At 41.8% G+C, this 23,564-nt stretch overlaps 1 protein-coding gene across 4 annotated transcripts in view; it reads right to left on the reverse strand.

The window, feature by feature from the left end:
* Positions 1–23,564, reverse strand: part of GVQW3 (GVQW motif containing 3) — a 50,238-nt gene that overhangs the window by 21,757 nt on the left and 4,917 nt on the right. For 2 of the 4 annotated variants that reach the window (XM_064576910.1, XM_045894475.3), the window contains one exon: positions 9,782–21,290. The exons of 1 other annotated variant lie outside the window; for it this stretch is intronic. The gene's annotated coding sequence lies outside the window, so the exon portion shown is untranslated. Of the gene's footprint in view, positions 1–1,931; positions 2,078–9,781; positions 21,291–23,564 lie in introns of those variants that run through there. One more of the 4 variants, XM_064576909.1, reaches the window with a different exon arrangement.

Consider the following 23,564-nt stretch of genomic DNA (forward strand, 5'->3'; position numbering starts at 1 on the left):
GGGCCCTCCCCTCAGAAATGTCTCTCCCTCCAGCCCAGCACCGTCCTATGAATTGATATTAGAGGTTGATTCACTTTGGGTAAAACCTTCATTCATACTTTCTTTTCTACCTCTTGGAGATTTAAGACCCATGGACTGAGTAGGTACTAAATACAAAACACTGTTCTGGTGTCAGGAGGAATATAGAAGGAAGTGAAGTATAGACCCTTCTGTCAAGGAGATGGTTATCTAGAAGAAAAGAGAGGCCAGGTCCACAGATGAACTAACACATGGTGAGCGCATCACATAGAAGGTGAAGCTTTGGGATCTGGCACCAAGAGGACTTGGGTTTAACTCCTAGCTCTGATTCTTATTACTGAACCACCTCAGAAGTCACTTTGGGGGGCGCCTGGGTGGCTCCGTCGGTTAAGCGTCTGCCTTTGACTCAGGTCGTGATCTTGGGGTCCTGGGATCGAGCCCTACGCCGACTCCCTGCTTTGCAGGGAGCCTGCTTCTCCCTCTCCCTCTGCCTGCAGTTCCCCCTGCTTATGCTTGCTCTCTCTCTCAAATAAACAAATAAAATCTTAAAAAAAAAAAAAAAGAGTCACTTTGATACTCTGAGTTTTAACTACAAAATAGGATAATTACCACTTACTACACATGGCAGTCATGAGGCTTGTAAGAGCAGAATTGAAAGTCCCCAGCACAGGGCCTGGCACTGATCAATAAGTGGTTGCTAATTCTGATTGTTACCAGAGAGGTTCTGATAGAGGACTGTGTGAGAGCTCATTTATTCGAGGAACAAATAAATGTTTCCTGAGCACAGAGTCTGTGCCAGGCTCCGTGCCGGGCATTAGGAGTTTAGGAGTTTAGATAGGAAGCTCTGCCCTTGATGAGACTGGGGTCCACGGGGGAGTAGCAACGCTACGGTATGGAAGGAATGGCAAATTGTTACGGGTATGCTGACAGAAGTGTACTCAGTGAAAATGGAGAGGAAAGGAGATAGTCACTTCAACCTGGGGAAGGCAGGATACATTTGCCTAAACAGGTGATGCTTGAGCCAAGTCCTCAAAGAAAAAAGATTTTCATTTGCAGATAAAGCAAGAGAAAGCATCTTATACACAATGCCAGTTTCTCTCTTTTTGTTCCTAGAGCAAGCAAAGGTTTTCCCCTTGGATCTTGGAATCAGCTGCTTTCTTTGTACGGAAAGTTCTTCCCTTAGATATTCCCAAAGCTGCCTCCTTGTTGACCTGATGTTTTCTTATTTGTTCCTTTGTTTATTGTATGTCTCCCCCACTAGAATGACAGGCCCATGAGAACATGAGATCTTGGCTATCTTTTTCTCCACTCTGTTACAACATCTAGAACATTGCCTGGCACAGTGTAGGTGTTGAATATATGTTAGTTGCATGAATAAACAAACAAAAGGAAACACAGGAGGGAATACTGCAATCAAGGAACTATAAGCTCAGTGTGTGGTGCACAGCAGCGCAGACTTTCTCTCTCCTAAAGTTGAACAATGAGTTACGCCCAGAGGAACTGAGGTGGGAGGTCCTCAGTGGAAGAGGTGGCCTCTGAGCTGTGCCCTGAAGCCAGATAAGGATGACAATGGGATGGGAATGTCGGGAAAGGGCTCGGCAAGATTAAATGAGATAATTTACAAATCCTTTCCAACCTTGAGCTTCTAAGGATTTCTCACAAACAAAGCATCTCTTGCCACCTTTCCTGGTCCCCTCACCCACATCCCTCCTTTCCACTCCGCCCTGTCTGGAAGCTATAAAGGGCATCTGACACACCATTTCCCACCCATGTAAGTCACGGGCTGCTGTGTGATGCTCATTCTTGGTTTTTACCATGCCCCGGGTGGAGATGGTCCCATAACTCAGGGTTGAGGCCCCAAGCAAAGCCAGCCTTTCCACAGGGTGGCAAATAAGGGGGAACTGTTTACCCACCAGCACCTTCCTGGCCCTGCTCCCGGATAATTTCATGTCCTCTGGTCCTGGATCTGCTCCTTAGTTGGATGCACCTCAGTTCACTTGCTGGAGCACGGATGTGTGACTGTTTAACTGCTGCTGCTTCCTGTCCCAGGGATCCTGGGCTTCAGGGAGCATGGGAAAGAGACAAGAAAGAGAGCTTTATATGAGGTAAGCTTTGACAGTACTAATAACGGCCAAAAACTAACTTACACAGTGCTTAACAATTTACAAAGCCCTAGAGAACTCCTATTCATCCTTCAAGACCCTGTACACATGTTACCTCTTTTCACCAACCTTCAACTTTCCCAGGCAGAGCTAATCCTTCCCTCCACACTTTGTAAAACCTCCATTACATCCCTAACTACCTTGTAATAAGTTTATTTGTGTACATGTCTCATTTCCTCCATTAAACCATCAGCTCCTCAGGGGCGGATCTCTTCTCTCCTAGTAAAACCCATTTCTTTCTTTCCTAAAAAGGAATTTTCATTATACATATTTTTCTGATTATAAAATTAATACTTAGAGTTACAATGATCAAAAATAGTATATATAAAAGTATAATGAAGAAAATGTAAGGGCATCTGGGTGGCCCAGTTGGTTGGGTGTCCGAACCTGATCTTGGGTCATGAGTTCAAGCCCCATGCTGGGCTCCACACTGGGTGTGGAACCTACTTTAAAAAAAATGTTATCGGGGCACCTGGGTGGTTCAGCCCATTGGGCGTCTGCCTTTGGCTCAGGTCATGATCCTGGAGTCTTGGGATCGAGCTCTGCATCAGGGCTCCCTGCTCGGCAGGGAGTCTGCTTCTCCCTCTCTCATTCTCTTTCTCGCAAATAAATAAATAAATAAATAATCTTTAAAAAGAAATGTTATCAGTGCTTTTAGCTGGGTGATGAAATTCTAGGTGACTTTAAATTTTTTTTTTTTTTAAGATTTTTATTTATTTATTTGACAGAGAGAGACACAGTGAGAAAGGGAACACAAGAAGGGGGTGTGGGAGAGGGAGAAGCAGGCTTCCCGCTGAGCAGGGAGCCTGATGCAGGGCTTGATCCCAGGGTCCTGGGCTCATGACCTGAGCTGAAGGCAGATGCTTAACAACTGAGCCACCCAGGCACCCCTCTTTTTTTTTTTAAAGGAGGCTCCACACCCAGAGTGGACCCCAATGTGGGGCTTGAGCTCACAATCCTGAGATCAAGACCTGAGCCGAGATTAAGAGTCGGACACCCAACAGACTGAGCCACACAGGTGCTCCAGCCCTGATACATTTTGAGTATAACTTGAGTCTATCTTGAGCCCTTTTTTAGCATATAGAAAGTAAAAATGGGTCTATATAATGCATGTAGTTTTAGTCTTATCATCTATTCTATTGTGAACATCTTTAAACATCATTGATGATTCTTCAAAATCATCATTTTAAATGACTGCATTAGGGGCGCCTGAGTGGCTCAGTCGTTGGGCGTCTGCCTTCGGCTCAGGTCATGATCCCAGAGTCCTGGGATCGAGCCCCGCATTGGGCTCCCTGCTCGGCCAGGAGTCTGCTTCTCCTTCTGCCTGCTGCTCTGCCTGCTTGTGCATGCTCTCTCTGTGTCAAATAAATAAAATCTTAAAAAATAAATAAATAAATGACTGCATTATTTCATTTAATGAATATACCACAATTTACCTGACAATTTCCCTGTTGTGGGACATTTGGGTTAGTTGTTTCTTTTTACTATTTTGCAAATAAAATGAATAGCTATATACATAAACCTTTGTCTGCATCTTTGACTTATTTCCCTAAGAAAGATTCCTAGAAAGGGAATTTCTAGGTCAGCTGGTTTCAACTCTTTAAAGGTTCTCGATGCTTCATGCCAAATTGCTCTGAGAAAGTGATGCCATTTACAGTCTCACCAATACATGAGTGGGCCCACGTCCCAGTGCCCCGACCTGCATTAAGTATTATCCCACTGGTATCTTTACAAAGTCCAGTGGTCTTCTCACAATGCCTTTCAAAGTGAGTACTTTTTCTTAAACACAGCAGAAATTATACAGCGAAACTCCGAGTTGTCTTCTTCCAAGATATCAACCTGGGAGGGTATATTTATTGCAACAGTGCTTCAGCTACTTTAAACATTTCTGTAATTCGATTTGAAAATTGCCTGGGAAGCAGACAACCTGGGCTTTTGTATCTAAATTGTACAATGCTGTCTTTGGAGAATGATTTCCTTTTTGGCAGTGGTCATAAGTCATTTGGAACTCCTGGTCAATGAGACGAGGAGCTGCAGCTGGAGTCAGGGTCGGAAATGAGGTATAATTGGCCAGTAACGATTGAGGGCTTGTCATGACTTGCAAAGGGGCGTCCCACTGGAGCACTGGGCATCATCGGCACAGTGCTGAGCCTCCCAGTGTGACTGTTCCAAAGTGGCTGCACTTGGGCGGAGGCTTGGGGCTAGCACGTAGACTTAGGGAACCTCTTCTTGTGACTTCACGGTTACTCCGTATGCAGCCTGAGAGTTAGGCGCCAACTCATTTTAGAGCTGATCCCTTTCCACCTTCTCTCTTCGTCAGGCCCACTTGGGCCTGATATGTCTCCAAGACCAAGAGCTTCAGGGCCAGGTTAGTGGAGAGGGAGCGCAGGGCGTGGCAATGGTCTGAGCCCTCAGAATGCGGTCAGAAAGAACTGGGTCTGAGGCCTGGCTCTGCCTATTACCGGCCGTGTTAGGTCTCATTTGTAAAAGAGCTTACTTCACAGGATTGTTAGGAGCAATGGAGAACACATACAACCACACACAGACACAGACACAGACAGGCAGACAGACAGATAGACAGACATACACCCACAGAGGCGTGTAAAACATGTATTAAGCACGTCTCCTCTGCCAAGTCCTGCCAAGTACCGTGTTTTATTTTATTTTTTAAAGATTTTATTTTATTTATTTGAGAGAGAGAGAGAAGGAGCAGGGGGAGGGGCAGAAAGAGGGTGAAACGGACTCCCCACTGAGCAGGAAGCCTGATGGCGGAGTTAGATCCCAGGACTCCAGGATCATGACCAGAGTGGAAGGCAGAAGTTTGACTAAGCCACCCAGGCACCCAAGTACCGTGTTTTATACGCATGCAGCACACCCTGTCGTTGACCATCCAGAAACCATTTCTCCTATACTACCTCCTACCACCTCTCCCTTGTTGTTAGGGGTGGTCGTGTGGCCCAGTTCTGGCCAATGAGATTTAGGTAGCACTCCGCTGGGAATTACTGGGGGAGCTTTTGTTTTCCTGCTGAAACAGGACTGCTGAGTCTGAACTGTCCTCTCACCCCCACCGCTTCCTGCCTTGAACTTGGAGGTGAAGGCTGAGCACTGCAGTGATCTTGTATTCAAGATGGAAAGGACAAAGGAGCACCTCTCTGGAATTCTTGGTATGTCAGAAAATAACTACCTATTTGTTGAAATCATTGCTCATCATCATTACTTGCAACTGGAAATATTCCAGTGCACATCCACAAAAAGTGTCCATACATAATAGATGCTCAATAAAGGGTTCCTATTTACACTCTTATTTACATACAATTCCTCCCTCTAAAGAACTAATGATATTAATGATGGTTATCTCATATTTATGCAGTACTTGGCAATGTTCGTAAGATTTTCACATCCATTTTTTTCATTTGATCCTCACAACTCTGCAAGGAAGGCAACTTTTTATCCTAAAGATTCTTTTCAATTACAAGAGGATATATAAAAGTATTCTAGTATGCTTATATGTTACATATCGACTTATTTTCTCTCCTCTTCTTTTTTTCTTCCTTCCTTCCTTCTTTCCCTCCCTCCCTCCTTCATGCCAGTCCCGGGTCTGTTTTTCTCAGACCTACTTCCTAGCCCTCTCCACTCTGTTCTGTTCTGTTCTGTTCTGTAACACAGGGAGGTAGATCCATTTAGCCTGTGAATCCAGGCTCCAAGACATCTGGCTGTTTGGCCAAAGGGAGGTACTAGCCAGAGACTGGGAGTAGGTGTATGGGAGTGTTTCTTCTCCTCGCCATCTGCCCTAGGTAGCATCTCTGGCTACTCATCATCCATGGCTCCTGCTCTCACAAACAGGCCTGCTAGCGTTAAAGTTTCTTATCACCTGGCTCCTGGGCCCTGGTGACACTGGCCCCCCACTCTGCCCCTTTGCCTTATGGATGGCAGTGGTTTCCTGCTCTTGCTAAGTTCCAGGATGCCTCTCTGTCTCCTATCCCCTCACCTGTGTAACCAGTCAATCTCTTTAAGGCCCCTCTACTCTACAAACTCAAAGTATCTTCTTTGTCCTCAGACCTGAACTGATCTCCATCAATCTACCACACCTTTGCAGGGCACCCACTCCAAGGCCCCCATGCAAGATTCACAGGGAAGGAGCTGCTCCCAAGTTAGGGGGCTAAATGAAAAGCCTCAAAGTATGCCGGCCTCTGCTGGGACATCCCCAAACCCAGCAGAACTTACAGGGAAGTCCTGCCATGACCTGGGCTTCCTCCTGCTTCCAGAGGCAAGCCGAAAACAATGTGCAGGATCCTTGTATGTCCCCTTCACTGTCTACTGCACAAGTATGCTTGAGGATGCTTCTGGACGGTAGGGGAGATGCCTCTTGGCTTTCACATCCTCCCAGCCAAATGCTCCTACCAGTGGCTCTCAGGTTTAAGACAGTCTAGCTTCCACGGTTTGCTTTCTACTTCCTCCTCTTCTCTCCCAAACAGTCTTACCTAGGAAGCAGGAGGAATCTTATCCAGAGTGTTTGCTTCAGCAAAATGCCATGGCAGAATTGCCCAGAAAGGCTAACAGCGGAGAGATGGCAGAGGTACCAAGCGACCTTTGAGATGCCTGGATGTCTTGCACGGGATTTGTGGGCAGACTGGACACAAAACCTATTTCCCCACTTAAAATTTTATGGCTTTGGCAATTTAGACAATCTTTCTGAACTTCACTTTTCTTATCTATACAATGGAAACAATGTCTTCCTCACAGAATTATTGTTTCTGATCTGGCAACTTCCAGAAACATCCCACCCCCTGCTACAGACACAGAGAAATTCTGGGTGAACTATAACAGAAATGTTTTATTTTGGGGCACCTGAGTGGCTCAGTCGTTAAGCATCTGCCTTCGGCTCAGGTCATGAGCCCAGGGTCCTGGGATCGAGCCCTGCATCGGGCTCCCTGCTCAGCGAGGAGCCTGCTTCTCCCTCTTCCACTCCCCTTGCTTGTGTTCCTTCTCTTGCTCTGTCTCTCTCTGTCAAATAAATGAATAAAATCTTTAAAAAAAATGTTTTATTTTTACCACCAAATTTGAAAAACGTTGAGAGAAATCCTCAGATGTCAGAAATGAAAAAGAAATGAAAATGCAAAGCCAGAACAGGGTACAGGTGACGTGCCTTAGCAGCACACAGGGATTTCACACTTAGCTATAGATTCTGAGAGCTGCAGGCTAGGGTTCTATTGCACACCAAGGAGTAGGAGATGGGGCTTCAGTCCCAGCCAGGTGAGAAAGCTGGAACGGAGCCCCCTGCATAGAGCCCTGACATGGGAAGCTCCGCCCCTGTCCACGAAAAGGAGACTGGGAAAACTACCCCAGCATTAGTGAAGTTGCAAGGAAGCTTGGTATCTGAAGAGGCCTTAGGTGGAGAAAAATGACACTCATGAGAAATAAAAACCCTAACCTCTGCCAAAAGCATATGGGGGTCTAAATTTACTTTGCCTATATGCACAGGCACCTACTGAGATAAATTAACATAAAAATTGGTCCAGACCATTAAAATTCTTAGGTTAGGGCTGAAGTAAGACCTATTAAAATTCTTAGGTCACAGCTGACGGTGTATTCAAAAGAGCCCTGTAGGGATGCTTAACAATCCAGGCCTTGAGGAATCCACTAGGAAAAACAACTCCTGTTGAAGATGCTCACAAAATGTAACAAACCACATGTGGAAAGAAATTACCAAAATGGAGCGTCAACACACACAACTAACTAGGTGGAAAAAGGGTAAAAACAGAACCATCTGAAAGAGACTATGAATTTGGATGATTAAAATAGAGATAAGAGAAGGAATAGAGGCATAATAAAAAACCAGGATAGTGTGAGAGAAAGAGTTGGGAGATATGAAAAAGATGCATACAGAACTTCCAGAAATGAAAAACAGCCCCTGAAATTAAAAACTCAAAGGATGAGTTAAACTACATATTAGATCTAGCTGAAGAGGGAATTAGAAGAGAGATTTGAGGACATCACCCAAAATGGAGTAAAGACAGAAAGGGATAGAAGACCTGAATAAGAGTTATGATATGAAGGATATGAAGGATAAAAAGAGAAAGTCAAGCATATGCCTCACAGGCGTTCCAGAAAGATTTAATAGAGGGAATGGTAGAAAATCATTATTAAAAATATTATAGCTGTGGGGCGCCTGGGTAGCTCAGTTGTTAAGCGTCTGTCTTCGGCTCAGGTCATGATCCTAGGGTCCTGGGATCGAGCCCCACATCGGGCTCCCTGCTCAGCGGGAGGCCTGCTTCTCCCTCTGCCTGAGACTCCCTCTGCTTGTGCTCTCTCTCTCTCTGTCAAATAAATAATCTTAAAAGAAAAAAATATTGGGGCGCCTGGGTGGCTCAGTTGGTTAAGCGACTGCCTTCGGCTCAGGTCATGATCCTGGAGTCCCTGGATAGAGTCCTGCATCGGGCTCCCTGCTCAGCGGGGAGTCTGCTTCTCCCTCTGACCCTCCCCCCTCTCATGTGCTCTCTCTCTCAGTCTCTCTCTCTCAAATAAATAAATAAAATCTTAAAAAAAAAAAGAAAAAAATATTATAGCTATATTAGTTAAGGGTTCTCCAGAGAAACGGAGCATGTCTGTGTATGGATACATATACGGATATGTGTATATGCGCAACACACAGAAAGAAATTCATTCTAAGGAATTGGCTTACACAACTATGGCAGCTGACAAGTCCCAAGACTTGCAGTCGGCAAGCTGCAGACCCATGAGATCCAATGGTATAGTTCCAGTCTAGGAGTTTGAAGGCCCAGAACCAGGAGAGCCAGTGATCTAAGTGCCAGTCTGGAAGCCAGCAGGCTTAAGACCCAAGAGAAGCTGATGTTTCAGTTTGAATCTGGAGGCCAGAAAGGGCCAATGTCTCAACACAAACAGCTAGGCAGGAAGAGTTCTTTCCTACCTTTTGGGGGCAGGGGTGGGGATGTCAGCCTTTTTGTTCTAGTCAGGCTTGATTGGATGAGGGCCACCCACCTAGGAGGAGGCATTCTGCTATGTGTCATCCCCAAATACCCTCAGAGACACACCCAGGAAAAGGTCTGACCAAATATCTGGGTGCCCCCTAGCCCATTCATACCTCAGTGAAATTGCAAAACCACAAGAAAAAAAATAATGAAAGCTCTCAGTGAAAAGGGACCGATTACCAAAAGGGGTGTTAACTGCAATGATGGCAGCCTTCTCATCAGCAACAATGGAAACCAAAAGACAGGAGCATAATATTTTCAAAGTGTAGAAAGAGAATAAATCTCAACACAGAATTCTATGCACAGTGAAATCATAAATGAGAGCCAGATTTTCAGACATTTTCAGACAAGCAAAGCCAATGAGTTTACCTCACACAAACTCTTGCTGAAAAGAGCGCTAGTGGATATACATCAGTAAGAAAATTCAGTCCAGAAAGAAGTTACAAGGAGCGTGATACAAGTGAGGTCAGGGCCACAGCCAGCTCCCATCAGCTCAAAGAGCTGACTGCTAGAATTGCAGCAATTCCGAAAACTGGTTGTTAAACAGGGTCATTATTCAGCATTAAATTATATAAACTTACAATTAAATGAATTATTTTTTTTAAAAAAAGGTAAAAAAAAATCCTCACAATCCATCACTTCTTAATTATTTTACTATAGTGTTGCTATTATCTATGCTCTTGAGATAATTCATATCTCCTATATCTATATGGTAGAAGTAATACAGAATGGTGTGCCACTGTGCATTTCTTCCCATCTTCAGTGATGTCACGTCGGCAATTTGAGCATTTACACCCCAGAGATCAACAAATGCTACAGATCAGGGCTCCCCTTACCCCCTACCAAATAAGAGCTGGCTGTTAAATATCAGCACACCACTGAATACAAGAAATAACAGTTTCCACTCCTACCTATATATCCAAGGGAACTGAAAACATATATCCACAAAAATACTTTACACAAAAGTTCGCGGTGGCATTATACATAATAGCTTAAGGGTAGAAACAATTTAAATGTCCATCAACTAATGACTAGTAAATAAAATGTGGTTTATCCATACAATGGAATAGTATTCAGGCATAAAAGAGAATGAAGTACTGATACATGCCCCAATATGGATGAACTTTGAAAACATCATGCTACTTGAAAGATACCAGACATGAAAAGCCATATATTACATGATTCAATTTATAAGAAATTTCTATAGAATAGGCAAATCCATAGAGACAGAAAGTAGTTTAATGGTTGCTAGGGGCTAGGGATAGGAGGGAATGGGAAGTGACTGGTAATGGATATGGGATTGCTTTTGGGAATGATGAAAATGTTCTAAAATCAGGGATGCCTGGGCGGCTCAGTAGGTTAAGTGTCTGCCTTTGGCTCGGGTCATGATCCCAGGGTCCTGGGACTGAGTCCTGCATCGGGTGCCTTGCTCAATGGGGAATCTGCTTCTCCCTCTGCCTGCCGCTCCCCTTGCTTGTGCTCTCTCTCTCTCTGACAAATAAATAAATAAAACCTTTAAGAAAAAATGTTCTAAAATCAGATAATGGTGATGGTTGCACAGTTTTGTGAATATACTAAAAACTATAGAATTGTACACTTAAAGAGGGGGAATTTCATTGTATGTGAATTATATATATATATATTAAGATTTATTTTTTTAAAGATTTTATTTATTTGAGAGAGAGACATCCTAGGACCCTGGGATCACGACCTGAACCAAAGGTAGATGCTTAATCAACCGAGCCACCTAGGCACCCCTAAGATTTATTTATTTATTTTAGAGAGATGGGGGGGCAGGGTAGGGACAGAGGGAGAAGAGAGAAACTCAAGCAGACTGTGCTGAGCATGGAGCTGGACGTGGAGCTCGATCTCAGATGCTTAGCCGACTGCACCACTCAGGCGCCCCACGAATTATATTTCAATAAAGAAAAGGGACTGAAGAAAGGTAGGCAAATAAATTAATATGCAGGCTTGTAAATCTAAATAAATACTGGCTGTTAAATTATCTAATGGGGGGGTTAAAAGTTGGAACCAAAAAACTAAAACCCAAATTACTTGGAAGATAGAAGGGGATGGAGATCAGAACTGAAGAATTCTAAGGATCCTGAAATCTTCACAATGAGCTAGACATAGTTATTAACTTAACAATGTTAAGTCAAGTATGCACATTAATAATGTAAAAATATCCACCGAAGGAACAGAATTAGAATGTATAACTTCCAAACCACTCCTAAGAATAAAAAGGGAGTAAAGAAAACAACTAAACCAAGACAGGACAAAAGAATAAAGCAAACATATGGTAAACAGACAAAACAAAACAATGGGAAAATTCCCAATATATCATCATAATAAGAAACAGAAACATGACTAAGAAAAGATTCTCATATTTCTTTTTTTTAGATTCTCATATTTTTTTATTTAAAACCTAGCTGTATGTTGATTACAAGAATACATTCACGAGGTAATGACCCAGAAATGTTAAAAGGCTGGGGGAAAATACACTGGGTAAACACTAAGTGAAGTAATGCAATAATAATAAATTTTAAGATAAAAAGCATTATTAGAGATATAGTCATATACTTTTTTTTTTTTTTAAGATTTTATTTATTTGACAGAGAGAGACACAGCAAGAGAGGGAACACAAGCAGGGGGAGTGGGAGAGGAAGAAGCAGGCTTCCCGTGGAGCAGGGAGCCCGATGCGGGGCTTGATCCCAGGACCCTGGGATCATGACCTGAACCAAAGGCAGACACTTAACGACTGAGCCACCCAGGCGCCCCATAGTCATACACTTTTTAAAAATTTACTATTATTATTTTTTAAGATTTTGTTTATTTATTTGAGAAAGAGAGAGAGAGAGAGAGCACACAGAGGAAGAGGGAGAAGCATACATCCCGCTGAGCAGGGAGCTGGATGCGGGGCTTGATCCCAGGACCCTGAGATCATGACCTGAGCCGAAGGCAGATGCCTAACTGACTGAGCCACCCAGGCGCCCCACAGTCATATACTTTAGTGACAAAAGGGACAGTTCATCAGGAAGATATGAGCCAGAACCTCTCTGTACCAACTGGAAATACTGCCTCCAAATATATAAGATATGACGAGAAATGGACAAATCCACATAGTGAAAATTTTTAACACATCTCCCTCAGTAGCTGATTTGAGTAAGCTGATGAAATATTTGTAAGGTTATAGAAGATTTGAAGAACACAACAGTCAAGCTTTTTCTTTCCATCTTTCCATACATACACTCTTGGCCTCAAAAGTTCTTCCTCCCTATTGCTACACACTGAGTCAATTGCCAAAATTTGTGGATTCTCACAGTACAGTGGGTTGGTTCTGTGCCAACCCCCTTTCATCTTTAGCTAGTTCTTGGCTCAGGCTTTACTTGCCTCTTCCCTTAACCACTGTAACTATCTCCTAATTGACCCCCCCATACTTATGGAGAATCGCCCAAATGACATGTGGTTCAGTAGTTTCATTCTGATGCTATAAATTTTATTTTTGGATTAAGCCAGACTAAAGGTATTGCGATATTTCAGTCACAGTGGAAGTACTTTTACTATACGGAGCTCTAGTGTGAAGTTATTGGCTATTTGGAGGGATGGTAAAGACAAAATCCTAGGAAATTTTCTCTCGCTGGTATATTATTCCAGGTACATACAGTATTCTCTTCACGAGGAATCTTGGGGGGTAATATTCAGAAATATGTACTTCTCCTGTCCAACCAATTTGCATATATTTTATGGGCACTGAATCATGTATCTGATATTTCCACTTTGCTAGGGTCACTAGGAAACTCACAGTCAAATTTGCTGGCCACTTTTAACAGGTATATAAATAACTAATATTTATTGAATACTTGTTTTGAACCAAGCACTGCTCCAAACGCTTCATATGTTTTAATCTATTTAATCCCCATCTCAGGCCAATGAAATAATGACCATTATGGGCCCCATTTTAAGATGAGAAGATTGAGGCCCAGAAAGGTTATATAATTGGCCCAGGATATACAGGTAGTAAGATGCTGAGCCAGAATTTGTACCCAGGCAGTCTGGTTCCAGAGTCTATTAACCACAATATAACTTTTTTTTTTTTAAGATTTTTTAAAAAATTTATTTATTTGACAGAGAGAGAGACAGCGAGAGAGGGAACACAAGCAGGGGGAGTGGGAGAGGGAGAAGCAGGCTTCCTGCTGAGCAGAGAGCCCAATGCGGGGCTCGATCCCAGGACCCTGGGATCATGACCTGAGCCGAAGGCAGACGCTTAACGACTGAGCCACCCAGGTTGCCCCATGACATTATCTTTTTAAGTCTTATGATATGCATGCCTGTGTGCCAATCATAGCCCCTGGCTCTATTAATTTCCTATGCATATACTGTGGCTTCTGGCCAAGGTACAGTAATAGGGACTATACTTACCTCCCTACTCGAAGCAGCTACAAATCTGGACAAAACATATGAAACAGTGATTTTTAAGACATTGGATATCAAGCAACTAAAACCAGTAATCCCTGGGAAACAGAAAGCAAGTGAGGTGAACCCTATGATTGTCCCTGCTTACCTCCCAGAAAGGGTTTCTAGGCCATAGTGCTGACAGAATAAACCCAGGTGGAACTCAGTGGTTTTTCTGAGTTGAAGAGATGGAGCTACAAGTCTGGGGAGGTCAAGGTAGCAAGAGTTCACAGGGAAGAGTGCCAAAGAGAAGAAATCTGCACCAAAAGAAAGTTCTGGCTATCTGGTAAGGTTCCCCCTTGAGTCTTCAGCATACATGTGAGGAAAATACTTGAGACCCGAGAGAACCATCCAAAGGAACTAGAAGGAACAATTCCCAAAGAACACACAGGTTCAGTTTCTATTCCCAACATTCAGAGTGGCAGGCATATTTCACAAGGCATCAGGTGGGCTTCGCCACAATAGTGGGGTAAAATTAGTGCTAGACTAATTCTGCTCTGGTCCCATCTAACAATGTTTAAAGGTAATAGCCAAAAGCTATTTCTGATCATTCAAAATCCCTCAATTGAAACTGACCAAGATAGGTAGAATGGATAAAAACATGGATAAAATGGATAAAAAACAGTTACAACTGTATTTCATGTGATCAAGAAACTAGAAAAAACACTAAGCTTGTTAGAGACATAGAAGATGCCAAAAAGGTCCAAGTCACAGTAGCAACAAACACACTCAGTGCCCATCTCTTGGTTTCTAAATACCATTCTCCAATAAAAGGAACCAGGGTTCTTTAGAGAAATGTTTGATTGCAGATCTAGAACAGGGAAAATACAAGATGATTCTGGAGCATGCTGTAGTACTAGAAAGTAAGGAAGTGTTCAAAAACAAAAGAATGAGAAGATGTTGAAGAGACACAGAAGCGAACCTGAAAGAGCATCCAATGGCCCAAACTGGAACAATCTGAGCAATAAAATAAATAACATAGCATTGGATTATAATGCAAAATATCAAATAAATATACATGAGTCCAAAATGATATAAATGAGTGAATAAAATGGGAAGAAAGATAATTATTCTTTTTTTTTTTTAATTTATTTGACAGAGAGAGACACAGCGAGAGAGGGAACATAAGTGAGGGAGAGGGAGAAGCAGGCTTCCCGCTGAGCAGGGAGCCCGATGTGGGGCTCGATCCCAGGACCCCGGGATCATGACCTTAGCCGAAGGCAGACGCTTAACGACTGAGCCACCCAGGCGCCCCAGAAAGATAATTATTCTATACAGAGTTCCAAATAACAGATGCAGATACTCCCTCTTTGCAGGAGGTGGAACTTAATCATTCCCTTTCCCTTGAGTGTGGGCTGAACTGGGTGACTTGCTTCCAAAGAACAGAGTATGGAAAGGAAAAAACAGTGTCTTCACAGTAGGAAAATCTATCAAAACTACCTTAATCAAGTGATTAAAGTGAAGGTCACCAATGATGTCATGTGGCTATCATGTGCCCTCTAATTTGATGTAATAACAAGAACACTTTACCTGCTATTCTTTCTCAAAACCCAAAACCCAGCTAATCATGAGAAAAACATCAGACAAACCCAAATTAAGGGATATTCTATAACATACATGACCAGGTGTTCTTTAAAACATTCCAGGTCATGAAAAACAAGATAAGACTGAGAAACTGTCATGGGTCAGAAGAGACTAACAAGACATAACAAGTAAATGAGATCTGATATCTTACTGATTCCTGGGACAGAAAAAAAGACATTATTGGAAAAGCTGTTGAAACCTGTATAAAGTGTGGGGTTTCGTTAATAGTCATGCACAAACGTTGGTATCTTAGTTTTGGGATAAGTGCACCACAGTAAGATAATAACATTGGGAGAAACTAAAACTGGATGAGGGGCATTTGGAACACCCCATACCATCTTTGCAAATTTTCTGTAAATCTAAAATTATTCCAAAATAAAAAATATATTCAAAAAACCCAAGTCAAATTTCTTGAGATGGAAACCACTGTATTTGAGATGAAGAATCCACAAAATAAGATTAAAATAGAGTAGACATTTCAGAAGAAAGCATTAATAAATTTGGGGACACAGCAATAGAAACTAAAAGAGGAAAAAATTGAACAGAGTATCAGTGAGCTGTGGGACAACTTCAAGTGGCCTACTATATATGTAATCGGAACCCCTAAAGGAAGTAGGGGCAGAGAAAATGTTTGAAAAAATAATGTCCATAATTTTCCAAATTTGGTGAGAAGAAATCTAAGAAGCTCAATGAACCCCAAGCATAAGAAACACGAAAAATACTATACCAGTGCATATAAAATCAAATTGCTGAAGTCAGTAATACAGAAGAGGTCTTAAGAGCAGCAAGAGGAGGGCGCCTGGGTGGCTCAGTTGGTAAAGCGACTGCCTTCGGCTCAGGTCATGATCCTGTAGTCCCGGGATCGGGTCCCACATCGGGCTCCCTGCTCAGCGGGGGGGTCTGCTTCTCCCTCTGACCCTCTTCCCTCTCGTGCTCTCTGTCTCTCATTCTCTCTCCCAAATAAGTAAATAAAATCTTAAAAAAAAAAAAAAAAAGAGCAGCAAGAGGAAACAGTACATATAGAGGAACAAAGATAAGAATTACAACAGAAATAATGTAAGCCAGAAGACACTGGAGCAAAACCTTCAAGGTACAGAAAAAAACTGTCAACTTATAATTTGAAAGTATCTTTCAATAACAGATGTGACAATGGGAACAGAAGAGTCTTTTCAATAAATGGTGCAGGAATAACTAACTGGAGATTAACATGTAAAAGAATGAAGTTGGACACTTACTTCACGCCATATACAAAAACAAACTCAAAATGGATCAAAGACCTAAATATAATAGCTAAAACTATAAAATTCTTGGGAGAAAACATAGGGATAAATCTTCATGATTCTGGATTTGGCAATGGTTTCTTAGCACAAAGCAACCAAAAAAACATATAAATAAATAAACTGGACTTCCTCAAAATTAAAACTCTTCTCTACCAAAGGACACTATCCAGAAAGTGAAAAGACAATCCATAGAATGGCAGAAGATATTTATAAATCATATATCAGATAACGGTCTAGTAACCAGAATATATAAAGAACTCTTTCAACTCAACAACAAAAAGACAACTCAAATAAAAAGCTTATCTAATAGACATTTCTCCAGAGATACACACATGGCCAGAAAGCTCACCAAAATGCTTGACATCATTAGTTATTAGGGAAATGCAAATCAAAACCACAATGAGATTCCACTTCATATTCACTAGGATGGAGATATATAGACATATATCTCTCTACATATATAGGGAAAATAATAATTGTTGACGAAAACATGGGGAAATTGGAACCCTCAGTTCTTACACTGCTGCTGAGAATGTAAAATGGGCGACTGCTATGGAAAACAGTCTGGTGGTTCCTCAATAAGTTAAACATAGACTTACCACATAACCAAACATTTCCATTCTACATATGTACCCACAATTAAAAATATGTGTTCAAACAAAAATCTGTACATACACACATTCATAGCACCACTATTCATAACAGTCAAAAGGGAGAAACACAAATGTGTATCAGTGGATGAATGGATAAAGAAAATGTGGTATATCAATGCAATAGAATATTCTTCAGCCATAAAAATGTATGAAATACTGATACATGCTACAGCATGGATGAGTCTTGATGCTAAATGAAAGAAGCCAGACACGAAAGGCCACATATTGCATGATTACATTTATATGAAAATTTCAGACTAAGCAAATCCACAGAGACAGGAAGTTGATTAGTGGTTGGTTGCCAGGGGCTTGGGGTAGTGGGTGAATGGGGAGTGTCTGCTTAATGGATACAAGATTTCCTTTTGGAGTGGTGAAAATGTTCTGGAACTAGATAGTGGTAGTGATTGTACAACACTGTGAATATACTAAATGTCACTGAAATGTGCACTTTAAAATGGTTAAAATGGTGAATTTTGTTGTATGAACTTTGCCACAATAAAAAAAAGCAATTCCCATAAAAGTCTATTCTTTTATTCATCTATCAAACATTTATTGAACAATTCCAGACAAGCTTTATTCTGGATGCAGGGAATACAGAGAACATTCAGATGTGGTCTTGGCTTTTGAGGAGGTCATGGGCTGGTAAGGGAGGAAAAACATTCCGCAAACAATTAAGTTCAATTAAGTGTTAACGTTTCTTTGACATAAGAGTGTGTATGTACGCTGGGGGTGGCTGCTTTACCACTGCAGAGAACAGCAATGGTAAGGTTAAGGCTCGAGTGCTGAGTAGGAGTTTGCTGGGTGGATGGCAGCAGCAAGGGAGTCCAGGCAGAGGGCGTGACTTGCGGAAGCTCAAAAAACTGGGGTCCAAAAGCCACTGGTTTTCAATAAACTCTAAACCATACAGCACATGTGCAGCAGTGTGGACAATGGGCTTCAGGACAGTGAGGTGACAGGTGGGTAACCACCTCAATCTGGTCACAGTAGGTGATACTAAGAAATGTTAGGGTAATGACATGGACCTCACTGAATGTGAGGGTCTAAAAGTGTGATGCCACAATTAGGCCACTTGGTGGGTGGTGGACATTGCATGTCCCTAAGGTGGGTCTGCAGAACACTCTGTTCTCAGGGCACATCAAACCAGAATTTACACCCTTCTTCCCCATCTTATGTATTCTATTTTTAATGATTTTTTTTTTTCATTTGAAGCCTACTTCCCTTTTCCTTGGGCTTCCTGTGTTCCTGTTTGAAATATGTGTTACTATGGAAATGTCATGGCACAGTATATAGTGGCATTTACAAGTGAAGTGTAAAGAATTTTCAGAACATCTAGAAACACAAGTCTATGGTTTAGGAATATAAACCCTAATGATGTGATAGCATTTACGCCTTTAGACCCTGTGTCATAAATATAAACACACCCTGAAATTTGAGATAGCATGGAGGAGATAGTTAAGAACTTTATTAGGATTTATGTGCCCAGATTTTAAAAATATATATGAGAAATATTAAAAACATAAAGCCTAACACACTACTTGGGAAGGACATCTGGAAAAAATGAATGACAGAATACCAGCATTTACTTATGAATACACACCTCTGGAAGGACCAGAGGGCCTGGACACCCCAAGGAAACTTGGAAAAACCTCTGTCCTACTTTGATGCTATAAATATGTTCCCTAAAAGTTGCATGTAAATCAACTGTTGGTAAATCATATCAAATGTGAGGTTGACTGCTATTTTAAAGACATCTTAACAATGTACACATTAGTAAAGGCAATTATTACCAGTGGAGTAATGGAAAAAAACTCACTTGTCTGAGTGAAATTCAAGGTCCTTCATTATTATCCTGGCTCAGCCACCAGCTAGATGTGTGATTCAAGAAAAGTGACTCAACCTCCCTGGGCCAATTTCCTCATCTAAGCTGAGTTGTAATTCTGAATTTTCACTTATTTGGTTCTTAAGGCAAGGTACAGGGGGACTGGCCCATAGCCCGACATCCAGTTTCCTCTGAGAGGTACAACTTCACACCGAATCCTGGGGATGGTATAGCCAGCAGGCCAGTTAACCATTGTTCTGTGTGTTTTCTCATTCCCACCATCACCCTATGTGTGATCATTCTAACTTTCTGTCCCAAATTCTTTATAAAAGCTTGTTCCTTACAGCTGTCCTCCAGGAAAGATGGACAGTCTAAGGTGGGAGCTCATTCTCAGTGGTCTCTCCACCTCTGGCCCCTTCCCCATGCCACGAGGCTGGGCAGCCTGAGGGAAAGGGCCCAACCCCCTGTGCCTCACGCAGGCCCAGACCTGAAGGAATTCACTAAATGAATGCTCACTGGATGTTCCCGGAGGAAGATGAGACAGAGAAATGGGTCTGGTGAAATACCTGAACCCTAGGGGTGAACTTTTGGCTGCTGTTTTCTAGCATTCCTAAACCTTCCAAAATTTCCATGTGGGGCAGAAAGATAAACATACCACAAGCATTAAACCCTCCTTTTCCTGGCTGTCAATGCCCTGGCCTCCCACAAATAATGCAAGTTTTGCCCAGTTCACCAGCACTGGGAATAGGACATGGGCACACATCTTGAACAGAAAGAGCCATTACAGTCTCTGCATCTGTTCTGCTTAAACAGCAATGACACCATGCGTTTGTCTTTGTGGACCTAACACCTGCCATCTAGCCCCAGGCTGAGACCCCTGCCAACTGGCTTCAGAAAAGGCCATCTATCAACAGTGTTTAGGCGCCACCTTGATAAATCTGCCATACAGGAAGGACAAAACACAACTGTAATTTGTCTTCTTAAGCAAAAACAGGTTTAGGCTTTATTAACTGGCAAGAGCCAGAAGGCAATGGGTCAGGCTTTTTGCCGATTATTGCCATTTTGTAGAGTAATTCAACAGCTGTTGGGAAGACTAAAGAAGCAAAGGAAATAGCTATCTATTGAGTCCTTTACTGCATGCCAGGTCTTGCGCTGGGTGCCACTGACGTTATTTAAAGTAAGCCTCATATCTAATAATCACTATCTAACATGCTATATTCTTGCTCTTGCCTGTCTCCTCCACTTAAATGTATGCTCAGGAGGAGGAACACTCTCTTGTCTCATTTATTGCTCTATCTTCAGTGTTTAGAACAGTGTCAGATACACATAAGCAGTCAATAAATATTTGCTGAACCAGCAAAACGAGGTAAGTGTTACTATTCTCCTTTTACAGATGAGTAAACTGGAGTGCCCCAAGGGTGCAAAGTGGACTGCCCCAAGGCACATGATTTGTTAAGGAGCCAGTACTAACACCTGTTCTTCCTACAGACCAATCAACTTGACAAATCTACGTACGCCTATAAAAGATGTACATATTCATTTGGAAGTTTGAAATTTTACCAAAGAGGTATATTTGGCATTTTAATGATAAACATTTTGCTAAAGCAACAACAAAGGACATATTTTCCCAAGATAACAACCATTTCATCTATGGATAGGCATTATCTACACCATTTCTCACTTTAAAATCCCGTAACATGATTACTCTTCAGACATAAACAAAAAGCACAGCAATTCCGGATTCCATCAAAATAACATTTGCAAACTTTAGTTTTGTAAGTTACAATATTAAGATGACTAATGATATGTTGCAGAATTCTCAGTGTGGGATACCAAATATTCCCATGTACATCCATGTGGCTTGAGTGTTCCAGTATGGGAGGAGGTAGGCTTGGCACATCACAAGCCCCTCCTATCCTAACAAAATTATATGGAAGGCTCAAGGATTCTTCAGAGAATCAGCTGTAATAAAATCCATCTTGAGAATACTCACTTGGTATGAAAGAATGCAAGAATGAGATTAATTTTGCTTGGGAGAGTATTTCCATATTCTTTCCCATTGTCAGAATATACTTGATCCATACGTGCTCTTTTATTTACCTAGTATTACATAACAGGAGCACGCTGCTCACTGTAACTTCTCATATCACTTTGGCTTTCTTTGTAGGGATTCTGGCCCCTTGCCTTCTCCTCTGTGGCAGGCCCTGTTCCCTTCTGTCCCACACTCTTGCTACCATCACAGTATCACACAGCCTCCATGTCCACCAGCCAGTTAATTGTTCACGGACCAAATGAGCGGTTTGGCCTGTCTCCATTGCCACCTTTTGGTGCTACTGTTTTATTCCGATGATAAAAGTAGTAACATTTTGGAGAAATTTTTAAAAGAGAAGAAACAGAGAAATTAAGAAAACACTTATAACCGAACCACCCAGACTTAGCACACCCGTTCCAGTCATTTAAAAAAACATTTTTGGATTTATATATATTATTTTGTGTACCAGTCTTTTCACTTAACATTATAAGCATTTTGCCATGCTGTTTTAACAGTTCATAAACATTAATTATAATGACTGTATAATAAGTCTATTGTACGGTCACACGGTAATTTATTTAACCAACTTTCTACTGTTGGACTTCTGGATTGTTAAGTATAAATTCTGCCCACATTTTAGACTATTTCTTTAGGACAGAGTCCCAGAAGCGGAATTAGAGGATCAGAAGATATAAACATTTTTAAAGCTCCTGATAGATACTGCCAAATTGCTTTTCAGAAAGCAGTTGCCAATTTACACTTTCAACATTGCCAGAGTGTTTTTCTACCAATACAGATCTGTCTAAAGGATAGTGAAATTTAAGTGGAACACACAGTCCTCAAGTTATTCATGCAGTTGGAGGCTTTATGACTACAGCACAGAGGCCAATGGCAGAGGTCATACCTATTGCCGGGTATGCAAATAACAATGAGTTAGTGTGAGCACATGGAAGAGGAGTTCTACCAAAGTGAAGAGTAATATAATTAGATTTCAGACTGTCAGATGGAAGGCCTGTGTCGGTTTCGTCCACTGCTGCACCCCAGCACACAGGACAGTGCCTAGAACATACAGTCGCTCGACAGAAATGTATTCAATTAACAGACTCGTCTTTCAGATGCATTTTTTTTTCAGCAGCTGTAGGAGTTAGTCACTGCTGGATTCAAGGGAAACTTGACTGGCTGGATTAGAAATACCCTTGTAAACATCTGTCCAATCCTGAGATTCTATTTCAATTTCAGAAAATCAGTTTAACTGAAGGTGACACGATACGGCTCTCTTGAGGGGAAGAACAAGTAAACACATGTGAAAGGGTACACCCTGGGCACCAGCATGCAAATAAGTGTATGATTCAGGGAGTGTTGTCACCTCCATAGTAGTTATTTCCACAGGTAAAAACGTAAACTCATTCAAGTGCTGCTCGTAGTCATGGAAACTTTGGACCCACCTTCAGTTCATTCTGTTAGCCCACTGGCTGCAACTTTGAACTATTTGCAGTATTGCCCAAACTGTTTCTGAGATATTATAAGGGCATGATATAAGTAGTAGTTTGTGTAATATTATTTTTAGTCAATATGGTTGAGATGAACTAGTCACTCATTCAGTTCTAGTTCACTCTCCTGGCACTGTAAAGATTCCCTCCAGTAGTCCACAATTTCTGTATTAATAAACTACCAGACACTGCTGGATCAATACGGCATTAACAACGTTATTGATGGAAAAGGATCAATCATCTGTCATCTTACATACACACTTCATATACCTTAGACCAGGGGTAGGCAAACTATGGTCCATGGGCCAAACCTGGCCCACCATCCGTTTTTCTCTGGTGTATAAACTAAGAAGTCTAAGAATGGCTTTTTTACATTTTTAAACAGTTGAACAAAATCAAAATAGTATTTTGTAACATGTGAAAATTATATGAAATTCAAATTCTAGTATCCATAGATAAAAGTTTTATTAGGACACAGCCATGTTCATCTGTTTCTGTATTAGCTCGGTCTGCTTTTGCAATAAAATGCTGAGCAGTTACTACATAGACTGTATGGCCCACAAATCCTAAGATATTTCCCTTATAGAGAAAATTTGTTGACCCCTTCACTAGATCCAAGGGTCCTTGGAGGTATTGAAGTTTCCCACTACAAATTTTTTATTTCTAGATATTAATACTGGGAGAAGGGTGATGCAACTGGGACAGTATTTGCAAGGATCTGAAAAGGCAGACACTAGAGAAGATAAATACATGAAGGTTGCCTTGGATAGTGTAAAGGCCGGTAAAATCTGAGGGGTCTGATCCAACCAAGCAGCAGTTGGAGAACGCAGGGTTGCATATACAGTTCCAGCAGCAAATTGAGCCACATGGGACCCTGGTGAGACCCAATCCCGAGAAGCCTAGTGAGCCTTGCTGACAAGGTGTTCTTCTGCAAATAGCAGGCTGGCTGAGCAGTGTATGTGATGCAGAAACAGAGAGTTCCCCAATAGTAGCCCCCTCCTTTACTAGATGTCCTCAAGTCAGTTGGTACCCAGATTGATCCAGGCATCTCCACTGGCAAATCTGAACTCTAAGAAATGGATCTG

This window comes from Mirounga angustirostris, unplaced genomic scaffold, assembly GCF_029215605.1.
Source record: "Mirounga angustirostris isolate CCGP_5_RB_7025 unplaced genomic scaffold, mMirAng1.0.hap1 SCAF_13, whole genome shotgun sequence".
NCBI lineage: Eukaryota > Metazoa > Chordata > Mammalia > Carnivora > Phocidae > Mirounga > Mirounga angustirostris.